This window comes from Camelus ferus, chromosome 3 (assembly GCF_009834535.1).
Source record: "Camelus ferus isolate YT-003-E chromosome 3, BCGSAC_Cfer_1.0, whole genome shotgun sequence".
In the NCBI taxonomy this organism is placed as follows: Eukaryota; Metazoa; Chordata; class Mammalia; order Artiodactyla; family Camelidae; genus Camelus; species Camelus ferus.
Genome location: NC_045698.1, coordinates 39,774,574 through 39,789,928, shown reverse-complemented (window position 1 = coordinate 39,789,928; position 15,355 = coordinate 39,774,574). Strand labels below are relative to the sequence as shown.

Genomic DNA, 15,355 nt, shown 5'->3' with positions numbered 1-15,355 from the left:
TTAAATAAGGTTCAGTCCTGATGATAACAAGAGTGTAGATGCCAACCACATGTACACTAAGCTTCTGGGAGGAGGCTTGATGCCTCAGCACTGTCCTTGTGAGATGACTACTGTGGGGCCAGGTACAACATTACATAGGGATGCAGGCACTTAATTGGGCATAAATCCTTAAATTCTATCTTCTTCTTTCTGGCCCCTTGGTCATTGAGGTCGGTCCCTTAGCTGTGTCCTCCTCTAGCCACAGGGGTTCCCTTCTGCTGACCACACTTCCCCACACCATCCCCTTTGTAAACAGCAGCTGTGTACTTGGTGACTGTTTGGTACCGCTGTGCTTTAAAAGGCAGATCTGCTGCATGAGGACTGTGGGTTACTTCTTGAAAGGTTGTGCACCCTCCCTTAGCTGTTTCCAAAAACAACTGCATTTCTGTTGAGTGTGAAAATTCTCACTTTGTGGTTTCCTCAGATGAGTGCTGTCACATAAGGCTGCCTGGGAGAGCTTTCCATCTGCACAGATCTGAATTTGGGACTTCTGGCCAATGTTTTACTGCTTTGCCTGAGAGAAAAGGAGTATGAGCAAGTCTGACTTGCCTGATTTCAATGTAAGCAATCACACCTGCTCCTTTAAGTCTGTTGTTACCCCTGCTCTCAGGTCACAGATAGATACTACTGACAGAGGAGACTTTTGTCTCCTAGCAACAACCACATCTGCTTTGGCCCCTACAGGAACATTCCATCCACCCACCCCCCACCCCCAAATTAGCAGAAGGTATTTATAAAAGTGGCAAGGGTGAATATGAGGAAGGGGCATGTCTTGTTAGGTAAGAAAATAATGTGCCTAGAAACACAGGAGAATGCTGCGTGTATGCACACGTGTGCGTGTACATGAGTGGATAAGACAAGGGTGATTGTTTATCAGATGGGTCTGTAATGCTAGTGTTAGATAATGAGCACAAGGACAACTTTGGGAAATATAAGCCAACTTTCTATAAAGGCCAAAAGATACATTATTAGAGGTATTTTACTGAAAGAGCTGTCCTTGCCAGAAGGCTTTGAGCTAATATTTTAAGAAGTCTTTTGGGAACAGGTAATTTTCTTTTGTGTTACCCTAAGAATAGAGTAGAAATAGGAAACTCCAGGCTTTCATTTATTTTATTTAGATCTTTGTGGGGGAAAATCAGTTACTACTTCATTACAAGACCCACCTTGGAAACTTTTTTCCAATATGTCTTGTTTTTATAACATACTCTGTTTAGGCTGTGTTCTCCAAAATCTTGGTACAGAACAGTATTTTATCTTACATACATTTTGTAACTCTGACTTCCCTAATGAAAGACCACGTATGTCCTTATTTTAACACTTAGAATGGAAGCTACCTCAAGACAGAGATTATATTTTCATTCTTATAACCCCCACATAGCGTGTATTCAGTTGATATTTTTGATTCATTGAATGAATGAAGACAGACCCAGGGCTCCCAAAAGGAAGAGAATAAAAGCCTATTTCTGCTTGCTCTTCTGCAGCGGGGAGAGTACCTAAATCTCACATATGATACCATCCCACACATCTTGCTTGCCAGTGATTTGATCTTATTTATTTCTTGTTTACTTATATTTGGGGAAAATATGTAGATAATTCTTTCTTATAATATTATCAAACTGAACTTGAATGAAATTGCATATTAAGTAATGTGCAAAATTAACTCCATTTGTCATTTTATTTGGGTAAATTACGGGACTTGTCTGGAAGGCTCAGGCCCTGGAATGGCAGGTCTGTGTCACCCTGGTGATGTGCGTTGGTGGAGATGAATGGCTATCTTGTAAAGTGTCTACTGAATGCACTGTGCCAACGGCAGTGCTTGGTACCACCCAGGTACTCTATCAGAATAAGATATTTTCTTGGCCCAGCATAATATACCATAATGTGTGTGATAAAGTCAGCCAAAACATAATCATTATCAATGCTTCTGCCAGCTACCCAGGCTGCCTGAGAGAACCAAAAGCCAAATGTGGTGATCAAAAAGACGACCAGAGAAGCAAAAGGCAAAAGGATGAGGGAAAAAACAGCCAGGAATCCATATTTTGCTTGATTATCGCTCTCAGTCTTTGAGACTCAGCAGAGTGAGAACCTCTTCCACCTCTGTGTGTAATCCATCTTCTCTGTGGGTGTAGGTTCACTCATTCCTGAATTCTCCCACTTCTGATCATATCAGTCATTGGGGAGCAGACAAGGTGGGTAAAATGTGTAGGCTCTGTGGGCAGACTACCTGGGTTCAAACCCCTGTTCTACTTACTAGCCAGGAAATTACTAAAACCTCAGTGCCCTAGTTTTTTGATCTCTCAAATGGAGGAAGTAATACAAATGTGGTTTAATGGGGTTATTGTGTTTGATTAAATGAGTTAATACATATGTATTGTTTATTAATATTATTAATAATAGCAGGCTTGAGAAGACCACATTTAAGTGGTAAATGGAGATGTCAAATGTCTGTGATTGGCTGTCTGGGTTCAGTATACAGGGTGGATCTGAAACACAAGTTGGATAAAAATATATTGCTACTGTTACTTATATTGCTACTGTCACTACTGATATTTTTACCAAGGAGATATAAACAATATTTCTGTCTGTACCATGCATCCTACTTCATATAAGAAATGAATAGTATTATCCAAAGCTCTCAATTCTCAGTGCTTGAGTTTTTCAAATGTTTTGTTCTCAACTCTACAAAGAGGTAGCAGAAGTCAAAAGACAGGAATCTGGTAAAAATTCCATGTGGAAAGGCACATAACATTTTTCTCTTTGAAATGTAATTGCTTTGGCATAAAAAAGAATCCAGCTTTCATCCCAGGATGATATCATTTTTTAATGAATTGAAATTGCAGCTGATAGAAAATTGAATATAAAGATTAGTGAATATGGAAAGGAGTCGTGGCATGGATGGTTCATTATAGGTGTTTAAAGCACAAGAGTGAATTTTTTTTTTAATAAAGACAACTCAGAAAAATAAGCCAGGCAGTTTAGAAATGAATTCACTGCACAGCTTGATCCTGCATTCATAAATATAATGAGGTTTAAAAAATATTTAGTTAGTAGAGGTATATGGGAAAAGCCTACTGATACAAACTGTGGTCTGTAGGGCAGGGTCTGTGGGAGGTGAATTCTTGGGACCCCATCTAACCCATGGGACAGCACCCCTGCCTCTGATTTCAACTACTCCATTCCTTCTTTGTTTTACAAAGCACAGCTGTTTTCTGGTGCCCTGCCCTTGCCCTCTCTGCCTGCTTTCCACTGGGACCAAAACTCTTTTCTTTCCTCTATTTCTACCTCTCGTTGTTGTATTATTATTATTTATATCATACTCGTTTTTTCTTCCCTGCCTGACCTATAACAGCATTCCCAGTGAGTCTCTGACATTGGTGCCTGTGGCTACGTTGACGGACGTGAGCAGTCAGTTCCACAGCTTCATGCTGGACGAGTGGCAGTGTGATAGAGCTCACGGGGACACTGGCAGCATGACTGGACATCAGACACCAATGTGCCAGTCTCATTGCTCCTTGTCTTTCTAAGCCATGGAGTCCCTGGTAATATATACTTTTAATCAAACAAGTCTAGTGAATGCTCAGTCAAGCAAATTTAGTGTATGGTATCAAGAACATAATCTTCATTTATATGTCTTCATTCTTTTATTCAATAATATTTATTCCTATAGCAATTGATGAGAGATTAGAGTGGGGAAAAAAAAGACAAAAAAAAAAAAACTAGCCAATTTCTCAAAGAGAAGGCAGAAGTTGGAAGGTAGAAGCCATGCTGGATGGTTTCAAGAGGATATTTCTCAATTATAGTTAGATATTGGAATATCCAGAGGAAAATAAAATGTTCAGGAGAATTATTGTTCAAACATGAATATGCAAATAGTAATATCACTATTTGGATTTCCCAAAATGTATAAATTATATAAAAATAAAAACTACAGCTGAAGGCTGTCTGTATAAACATGTAAGAAGCAAGGAAAACGGCAATGGAAATAAAGCACCAACCATCTTCCCTAAGTACAGGCTAAATGTTCACCTTGTTAATAAAATGTCCAGGGTAATTATGTGGCCTGTTCATTAAGCAAAGCCAGAGAGAACATAATACTTGCTCTCTCTTGTTGGTGAGAATGCTTAATACTAGTGGGAATGCAGTGCTCAGGCTCAGATCTTGGAGATGATAAAAGCGCAGCTTTAGATCCTTGAGATCGGCATGTGGCTCTTGGGTCTCCTGCCACATTAATTATGGGCCCCCTGGGGTTTCTTCACCTCTCGGGGGCATTCCCAGGACCCCTCTTGAGGCCTCTTAGTGCCTATGAGTTGGGGGAAGGTGGGAATGGAAGACAGACTTTATTATCAAATTACTCTGAATCGAGAACCAGGCGAGAGGTAAGGATAGATGCAAGGGGAGGTCGTGGATTACAAGGTGCTTCCTGGTCTGGGACAGTTCTCTGTCTCTGCACTGCTTCAAGGAGCCGAGGAACCCCCATGAATTCCGAGGAGTCAAGGTGCTAACGCTTTGGCTCCTAGGGGTAAATGGCCCTGTGCCCGGAGGCCCTGGGAAGAGTGGATTGTCATTGTCTAGCTAGTCCAGTGGTGCAGACAGACATCTTGCTGGTACTGGAAGGGTTTGCCCGTGAAAACTGTAGAACTAGTCTTGTCTGCAGTGAGGTATATTTGAAAGCTGCAGAGAGGCCCATGGAGGCCTTCCTTGGGTTTTGTCTCCTGACTATGGTCCCTCAGGCTTATTTTTGTTTTTGATAGTATTTTCAAAGTACAGTTGTGGCATTGTAATTCCTTGCTCTTGTGTCCTTCAGTTGTGGTAAAAATAAAACCCAAAATAATTGATAACAAACAGCTTCCAGGAAATGTATGAATTATGCCTATAAAATGACATTTCCACAATTCTGTTCTGTATTAGTGAGAGTTTACTTTGGGAATAGCAATCCCAGTGCACAGCCTTTACCACCAGCGCTGTCTTTTCTGCATGATTTACTGAAAACATATTGTTACACAGGACAGTGGATTCTGCCCAATGGGCAGCCTCATTAGTGACCAAACTGTTGTTTTCCCCAGTGATTGTTAAAGGACAGATTTAGTACCAGGCATATTTATCTCAGATTTAAAATGTAAGTGTCAGATACCTCAGTGACAGAATAAAATGAATGTCTTGGACCATTCTTTTCAAAGACATCTTGGCAATGGTCTGAAAACCAATTCACAGTTTTTAATAGTGTGCCTTGGTGTTTTCTGTAATATACTTTGATCCCTGCAGGAACTTCTGTTCGGTTTGCACTACTTCTGTGTGTGCTACTTTGGGAGAAAAGTCGTCAATGCTACCTAAATGGTGTTTCTTAAATAGTCAAATAGGGGTGCTGATTCAGGCAAATGTACTTTGACCCATTTTCATTATGGACTATTTAACTCTAAAGTAATTATAAGTAAATTTCAGGGTTTTGTTTGGAATTTTTTTTTATTTCTGTCACTTCATTCATAAAGATTCATGTTTGTACTGTGTTCAAGAGATATTAAGATATTAAGTTTCTTGGGAAAGTATATATCTTTTTACAGAACTTTCCAGAAAACTTACCATGATCATTATTCTCATTCATAAGCATTTGTGCAGTGGCTACTTATATATGGTTTGGTAAATGGTGGTATAAAAAAAATGGGATAGCTTAGATACTCTATTGATGAAAGTTGAAGCTGATGAAAATCGAAGACCCTGGCCTGATGACTTTCTCAGCAAATACAATTGACCACCTGGGCTGTGTATAATCTTGCGTGCGTATCAGGTATTTGATATATACTTAGTAATATGACATGTTAAAATAAATTTATTCTCTGGGAGATATGGTAGATTGTCTCTCAACATCCACTGCAACCCCTTACTAGTATATCCTTTCATCTGACAAAACCTGGAAAGTTACAAAACAATTTCTCAGACTTCCTTGGAGATAAGGTAGTGAATGACTGTGAGATGTTTTGTTGCTTTGCTCTCAGCAAGAGCACAAGTCCCAGGGACTAGTCACTAGCTGGCTGAGTGTTAAGAGGCAGGATGTGGGTGTCAGTTGTGCTGGGGAAGAACGCAGCAGGCACTGTATGATTTGGAAGCAGATAGCAGTGGCAGCTGGGTCAGCAGCTTCCAAGTTGAGTAGCCCCTTGACCATATTAATTTCATGATGCAGCTGTCTTCCTGTTTGTGTTTGCTTCCTAATTGTGGTGGGCACTGAGGTCACAGAACTGGCAGCATCCTGAGGTGGCAGGTAGCTGATCACAGAGGAGGTGGTGGTTCTTCTGGTGGCTCAGTTCTGTGATGAGATCTGGGAATTATTTCTGAAGGCTCAGCTTAGATGTATTTCTTCAGCCTTCCCCAGCAGTTTTATAAGTCATTTAATTATCTATAGAAGATGTTTTTCTTAAAATAGCTAGGGAGAGTCTATTTTCTTTACCTTTACCATGACCAAGAGCCCACTGGGCCATGTACTTCCTCCCAAATTTTCCAGAATCGACTCATTGGCCATTGTATTATTTCATGAAAAATTGTGGAAGTGCCAGTAGAAATAGTCACAAATATAATTATAATTGAGTCTTTTTTCAAACCCTTTGCAGAATGTTTACACGTACTTCATATTTTTCCTATAATCGATGAATCGCATTGGTGATATCCCCAGGCCCATTAACTTAAATTATAAAACAGTTCCCTTGAACTGTACTTTGAAGCTCAACAAAATTGAGTTATTTAAGTTAGAAAAGCAAGAGCAGGCAAAAGTGCAGGATCACCACAGGAAATGTTTTGCCTCCAGGGTCCTATCATTCAAACTAGAGACTGAACATACCATTATTCTAGCCGATGTCTAATGCTGCTTACTTATATGGGTTAAGGCACAGTGCTAATCAGAGGCCAAAGCAGTGGGTCCTGTCACCAGGTGGGACATTTAGTTTTACTCTGTTTCACTGGCCTCAGCCTTTACTCTTCCACTCTGCCTATACATACTGCCCATCTTTGAGAAGAGAGAGAAGGAGACAGTAGAAAGTAGCAAAAAATACTTTCTCAAGATGCTTTAGTGGTGATGAGTTAGCAACACCACTTCCATACCTGAGGGACTACATTCCCTTTAGTCTCCAGAGAGAGGAGAGAAGTACATCTGTTAAGTAACTGTGAGCCTTGCTAAGCTGAATAGACAGGCGGAAGAGGAAGTTTTCTCCCATGCCTTGGGAGAGAATTTTTATTATCAGTAAAAGTGGCATGTATTGATTAAGGTAGAAGAGTGATAGAAAAATTCTGAACATATAAGAGAATTGAAATCACAAGAGAATAGGAGTTTAAAGGGGTTAAAAGGATTGGGTGGAGCAAAGATGGGCCAGGGAAGAGGAGAGACTATACTGCTTAAGAATTCAGCTACAAATAATACAGATTTCTTTCCAAATAGTGTTTAAATACACAAAAGTTTGATTTCTCATGTTAAAAGAGGCCTAGAAGTAGAGAATCTGGAGCTGTCATGGCAATTCTAGAACACCATCATGAGCCTGATTTCCTTCTATTTCTGTTATCCATTTTCTAAATGCAGGGCTTCCCTTTTCAAACTCAACTCAAGATCCAAGGTAGCTGCTGGAGTTCCTGATATCACCTCCACATTCCAGCCAGCAGGAAGGGCAGAAGGCCCTTCCTTCCCAGAGGCCCGTACAGTACTTCCTCTTACATCTCACTGGCCAGAATTTAGTCACATGACCTCACTGAGCTGCAAGGGAGGCTGGGAAATGTAGTCTGCTTGGTGGAGCAGCAATATGCCTACCTAAAAATGGGGGTTCTGTTACTAAGGAAGGAGAAAGTGGATATTTGGAAGGGAATTCATAATCACTGCCACAGAGGCTGAGCCAGACAGAGCTTAGAGCCTGTACTTTTGTTGACCATGGCCTTTTGGCTTTGAGCAGAGGCCCTTTTTTCTACCACCACAAATGGAGTTTCTTGCCTTTACTTCTGAGTGATTCAAAAAGCTGAGGCTGTTTCTAGAGAATACTGCCAAGAATGCCTGACCACACACATACACACAGCTGAGTGAGATCAACAGTGGCACCTTACACCCTATTATCTGCCTGGTGAAGAAGTGAATTGATTGATACAACAGCAGGTGTAAGCGGGCATTCTTTGGCACACTGCCTGTGAACCTAGTTTGACTAATGCCCTTAGACAAATGCCCACACTTCCTGAAGCTCTGGAGAAGTTCTGAGAAGAGGAAACAGAGTAGGAAGCTTTTGGAGGTCACAGTCATGGGTAAGTGTCTGAAGGTGTTTTTAGAACTATAGAGGGGAAGGTAGGCTCAGTGGTAGAGTGCATCCCTAGTATGCATGAGGTATCAGGTTCAATGCCCAGTAACTTCCGCTAAATAAATAAATAAACCTAATTACTTCATAGTAGAATCCCAAACCTGAATAAAGACTACTATACAAAGCCTAAATTATGATGTTTTGCTCGTCCCAAAACAGTTGAAGAAAAAAAAGCCCAACATTTGAAAATTAGTTGATTTCATCTACACTTGAAGACAGGCCATTTGGCAGCACCCATTGTGCATTCCTGCACATTGACAACCTCCTGGGGCTGAGGGGTGACTGCCCTCTTTAGATGCAGACTGTGTCTGCTGCCTCCCAACCACACAATTCTGATACCTTATGTCTGGTTCGCTTTTCACTCATATATGTGACCTGCGGGGCATCAGTAAACACTATGGTTGTACCCCTTGCCAGGAATGGCCCAGGAGGTAGCCAGTGCAGGGGAGTGGCATAGGGGGTGTGGCTGGCCTGTCTCAGTCGCTGTCTGAGTGGGAGGCATGAGTAGAGGACTCCTGGCCTGGAGAGATGAGACAGATATGAGTGGAAGCTGGGGTCCCACCAGGAAAGGGCCTACTGAGGAGGGCTCTAAGGCTCGTCCAGTATGAGGACTCCAGAAGTCATCTGTGGGAAGACACATAGTCGCACCTCTGGGTATCTGGCATCTCAGGACTTTGACTGAATGAGCTTGAACTGAAGCCGTGGTTTACAAAGCAAGAGCCAGGATGTGACCATGGATTGTAGCCAAGTTGTTCCAACACAGGTGGCGGGAACTCCCATGGTGCTCTAAGTGATAATCGGCCGGTGTAGTATTTTCAGGGTAGTAGTTCTAACAGATGGTGCTGTTTGAAATCCTTCCTTACAATCTCCAGGAATGACTCTGTAACCTACTTAGGAGGCTTATTTGAGTGGTTCACAACCTAGGCCCAACTGGTTGGCAATCTGTTCACTGACATTGTTATCTGAATGTCTGTGGGGGGCATTCAAGTTTTTTTTAAATAAATAATACACAACTGCTTCCCAAGCCACCCTTGGCCTCACTCAGTACTGTACAAGCCTGTGTACTTTTGCAACCCTTAAGATTTTACTTGAAAGCCACCTGAATTTTAATGTGCAAAAGATGAAGAAGAAAGAACCCTTAAAAAGCTATAGGATTCAGATACTTCTTATTATAAAAAGAGACATCAGGATCCTTCAGGCTATGCTGGACTGAACGATCTGAGGAAACATCATGTTCATCATTTGGAGCTTTCATTTAGAGACCATATTTATAAATTTCAGGAGGAGCTAGCTTGCCTTTTCCTAGCCCTTGTAAGTCATTCAGTTGGTATTTGCATCCTTGAACTTTGGCTTGAAATGAAATCTTTTAGATCTACCTTAGATGGTAAATGTCAACAGTGTAAAGTGACATGATTCTGATCTTTAAATCTGCCCTATGCTGAAGGCTGCAAATACAAAAAAAAAAAAAAAAAAAAAAAAGAAAAGAAAAGAAAAGAAAAACTATTTGCTACCTTGAGAAACATGTATGATCTCAATTTGATTTTCCTTAAATGTGAGGTCAGTGATTGTAAGTTCTAATTTTATTCATTACAATTGGAAAAGCCTCAATTTTAATTAGCAATGGTGACATAAATTACATCAGTTTTATTTCAGTTCTTTGAGTTTTAATTTTCCTTAGGTGTATTCAATTGATATAAAAACATCTATGCAGGGGTTCCCTCAGCTTAATTAAGGTTAATTTTTCTAGCACTTGAAGTCAGATGCACTCAGTGGCTGAGACACAGTGCATTGGAATACAACCTGCCTATGAGAAAAAGAGCAATTTGCTTCTTATTTGGTGTTACCACTAGTATTTACCATGGCAGTATCCTATCGAATTCAACTTTTTCCTGTTGTGCTGTGCTCCACTCTGTACCCTAGCTTACCTATTTGATTTTAAATTTACTTGGTAGTATTAGGATTTAGTTTATTAATTTCTATATAGCTTGGGAAACTTCCCTTGAAGATACCCTGTTATATCTATATTATAATTAATATCACTTGGAATATTTCTTCTAATGGCTTCTAATTTGAATCTTAGCAAAATAGAATTAGAGATTCTGTTTTCAGAGAACACTTGTGTATGGGATTTCTTTCCATTCTTTAGGGCAAAAAGGCTGAGAAGTATGACATATGTTTACAATTCAGAATGTTAGCTCTAAGGGGGCAGGGATTTCCTTTTAGTTCATTGCTTCAAGCCCAGGACTGGAATGTTGCCAAGAAATGCATGTTGGTGGAATGAATTAATGACTTATATAATTAGTCTACATCATGTCATTCCTGAAATTGGTAGAATACCATTATTGAAATTTTATTGATAAGGGAGACTGGGATATAGAAAAATGGGGGGATACTTAATTAGCATTTAAAAACAATGTTTTAATAGGACTCACTGAAACCATGTCAGAACACAAAAGGGTGTTTGTCTCCTTCAGCCCAGACTGTTTTATTTTACAGATGTGAAAACTAAGACACTGGGATTCTGGGAGTAGCTCAGATGTCAGCATTGGTGGTAGAGCGGAGGCCAGGCGATACACCTCCTGTTTCCTACCGTGAATGTTGCTTAATATCTCCCCGTGAGTCATGGCTGCTACCCAGTGGGTCGGGCACAGCAATGAATATCAGGGTGGCAATTTGCCCTCGATTTTGCAAAACCATGGGAAATGGATTGAACAAATTTTCCTGTCATTTTTTAAAGAGGCAGTAAATCATGATACTTTGCGATATTAGAGAACAGGATCTGAATACTCTTCTAAAACTCTGCAGGTGAATGTAGAGAGAAAATTGTAGTGTTCCTTTCTGCCTACTGCTTTCTGAATGTCAACAGATTACTTTCTGCAGCTTGGCTTAGCATGTCACAAGCAGGATCCACATCTTCTCACATACTCTGTACTGTCAGGGCCACTCAACACATGGAGGATATGCTAGATGAATTTCCCTTAGAAAGGGCAGTAGGAATAAGACAAATGAAAAAGATGATTCATCATTACTATGATTTTGATGAAAAGGGGAAAATTCTTCCTGGCAGATTTAAAAATCTATTACAAACCCATGCATGTTGCATATGTATTCTTTTATTTCTTTGTCCTTGTAAGATTTTACAATCTAGAAGAAAAGGAAAAGTAAGAAAACAATAGCCTTAAATTTAAAGTTCTTTATTAAACTAATAACTTTGTATTTTTCTCAACAAATATGAGCTTGATTTTTTTTTAAAAAGAAAACAGCTTTGTTAGGTGATAATGAATGTATTTCAGAAGTACTTCAGTGATTTTATTAAAAAAGACATTTGGATTATTCTGGAAGACAATTTGGTAGTATATTTCAAGATTTTGAACATACTTACTCCCTTGACTCAGTAATTGAACTTTTAGAAATTTATCCTGTCTTAAAAATATAGCTTAGGGAAAAATCTGAAGTTCAGTCATTTTTGCAAAAAGATGTTCACAACAATACTACTTATAATAAAAAGTTGGAATTACCAAATATTCAAATATAGGTATAAATTGTGTAAAATAGCACCCAAAGTAATAAAATACGTAGTAATAAATCTAACCAAGGAGGTGAAAGAATTATACACAGAAAACTATAAACCACTGATGAAGGAAATTAAAGAAGACTTTAAAAAATGGAAAGATATCTCATGCTCTTGGATTGGAAGAATCAATATTGTTAAAATGGTCACACTGCCCAAGGCAATCTACAGATTTAATGCAATCACTATCAAATTACCCAGGACATATTTCACAGAACTAGAACAAATCATAATAAAATTTATATGGGACCATCAAAGACCCAGAATTGCCAAAGCATTACTGAAGAGAAGGAAAGAGGCTGGAGGAATAACTCTCCCAGACTTCAGACAATGCTATAGAGCTACAGTCATCAAGACAGCATGGTATTGGTACCAAAACAGACATATAGACCAATGGAACAGAATAGAGAGCCCAGAAATGAACCCACAAACTTTTGGTCAACTAATCTTCGACAAAGGAGGCAAGAATATACAATGGAATAAAGACAGTCTCTTCAGCAAATGGTGTTGGGAAAACTGGACAGCAGCATGTAAAGCAATGAAGCTAGAACACTCCCTTACACCATACACAAAAATCAACTCAAAATGGATCAAAGACTTAAACATAAGACAAGATACAATAAACCTCCTAGAGGAAAATATAGGCAAAACATCATCTGACATATATCTCAAAAATTTTCTCCTAGAACAGTCTACTCAAACAATAGAAATAAAAGCAAGAATAAACAAATGGGATCCAATGACAAGCTTCTGCACAGCAAAGGAAACCATAAGTAAAACAAAAAGAAAACCTATGGAATGGGAGAAAATTTTTGCAAATGAAACTGATGAAGGCTTGATCTCCAGAATATATAAGCAGCTCGTATGACTTAATAAGAAAAAAACAAACAACCCAATCCAAAAATGGGCAGAAGACCTAAACAAGCAATTCTCCAAGAAAGAAATACAAATGATCAATAGGCACATGAAAAAATGCTCTATATCACTAATTATCAGAGAAATGCAAATCGAAACTACGATGAGGTATCACCTCACACCAGTCAGAATGGCCATCATTCAAAAGTCCACAAATGACAAATGCTGGAGAGGCTGTGGAGAAAGGGGAACCCTCCTATACTGCTGGTGGGAATGCAGTTTGGTGCAGCCACTATGGAAAACAGTATGGAGATTCCTCAAAAAACTAGGAATAGACTTACCATATGACCCAGGAATCCCACTCCAGGGCATATATCCAGAAGGAACCCTACTTCAAAATGACACCTGCACCCCAATGTTCATAGCAGCACTATTTACAATAGCCAAGACATGGAGACAGCCTAAATGTCCATCAACAGATGACTGGATAAAGAAGCTGTGGTATATTTATACAATGGAATATTATTCAGCCATTAAAAAAACTGACAACATAATGCCATTTGCAGCAACATGGATGCTCCTGGAGAATGTCATTCTAAGTGAAGAAAGCAAGAAAGAGAAAGAAAAATACCATATGAGATCGCTCATATGTGGAATCTAAAACAAACAAACAAACAAACAAAACATAAATACAAAACAGAAATAGACTCATAGACATAGAATACAAACTTGTGGTTGCCAAGAGGGTGGGGGGTGGGAAGGGATAGACTGGGATTTCAAAATTGTAGAATAGATAAACAAGATTATACTGTATAGCACAGGGAAATATATACAAGATCTTATGGTAGCTCACAGAGACAAAAATGTGACAATGAATATATATATGTTCATGTATAACTGAAAAATTGTGCTCTACATTGGAATTTGACACAACATTGTAAAATGATTATAAATCAATAAAAAATGTTAAAAAAAAGTCCAAAAAAAATAGGTATAAATTGTGGCAGACCCATTTGATACATTTTATGTAACCACTTAACTAAATATTTGAAATGTTTTAAATAATAAAGGAATTGGACACAAAGCTATACATAGTATATAATCTCAACGATGTTAAAAAACACAAAAGAGTAAAAGGAAAGAAACTAAACTATCAATAGAAATTATCTCTAGGATTTGAATAATAATTCCTATTTTTTCTTTGTATTTTCACTTTTTCTACAATATGCCTATGTTAACATCAGAAAATCAAATGATTTCTTTTTTTAGGTTAATTTTTGCTTTTATTTGCCAGTATAACTCAACTATAGTGGCTTGTAAATTTTTTTGATCTAAAAAATACATTTTATGTCACAATCCAGTAAACACACACATATATAGTATATGTATATAACTGAAACCAAAGTTTTGCCAAAAACATCTACTCTAACACTGTGTTTTCTTGTTTTTAAGACTTTTTTCTTTTTGAGCAGTTTTAGGTTTACAACAAAATTGACAGAAAGGTACAGAAATTTCCTGTATACCCCCTCTCCACACACATGCATAGTCATTATTTTTATTTACCAGAGTGGTACTTTTTTTTTTTAAATTAAGGATGAATGGACACTGACATATCATAATCACCAAAGTCCATAGTTCACCTTAGTTTGGACAAAAGTGTAATGACGTAGATCTCCATCATTACAATGTCACACCAAGTATTTTCACTGCTCTAAAAAACTTCTCTACTACAGAATGGCATATGAAATCCCTTTCTTTTTTCCCTTGAAAAGAGTTTCAAAGCCTTTATGTGCATAAGACCACTCAAGGCTCACCTGTGAATGGACCAGACAGGCTATAGGTGGCAAATTTTCCCACTAAATACTATGGCTTTTCTTCCAATATTGAGCCCTTGTCCCACTGGTCCTGTCCAGCAGTCATGTGGAAGTGCAGGGGGACACCTGTAGGTTATTTGTTCATAGGAAGGCCCCGAGTTTTGTGCCCCTTGTAACAGTGAACCCAGATTCCTGCTGGGTCAAATGATTTCTTGGCAAAGAATACAGTGAATGAAATATGGAAAAATGTGGTTGGAATTATATAACCTCTTTACAGAAGAAGATATATATTCTTACATAATTCATATATATCTATCTATCATGTTTTTCTTATCTACATAGCTCCTCTTAAACAGAAAAATCTTTGTCTAGAAACTCTGATAAATTAAAATTAAATAAATTAGTGTTTATGTGTGTTTAAACTATTTATCTCTTGGGTTACTTTTGCCATAAAACTAAGTTAGCTGATGGAAACTGGTACAAGTCTTGCATAAAGGTTTCATTAGATAGGTTAGAGGATATAATGCAAGAGAAATGTTTTGTATAAAGAATACTTGGTAGAGAATCAGAGGACTTTGTGGGTTCTTTAGTGAGGTCACATAAATATCTTTGCCTAATTTACCTTTGATACAATCTTTTGCCCTGTAAGAGATTGGTACCTAGTTCAGGAAGGTCATGATATATTCACTTTGTAGCAGTTAATTTAAGGTGGCCAGGAAAAATCAAGAACCTAAACTAGTAAATGGAGATCTCTATTGTTA

The 15,355-nt window shown here is 38.6% G+C and overlaps 1 pseudogene; it reads right to left on the bottom strand.

Annotated features, from left to right (window-relative positions):
• Nucleotides 1-14,718: 14,718 nt before the first annotated feature.
• Nucleotides 14,719-14,797, bottom strand: LOC116662866 (annotated as a pseudogene).
• Nucleotides 14,798-15,355: the final 558 nt, after the last annotated feature.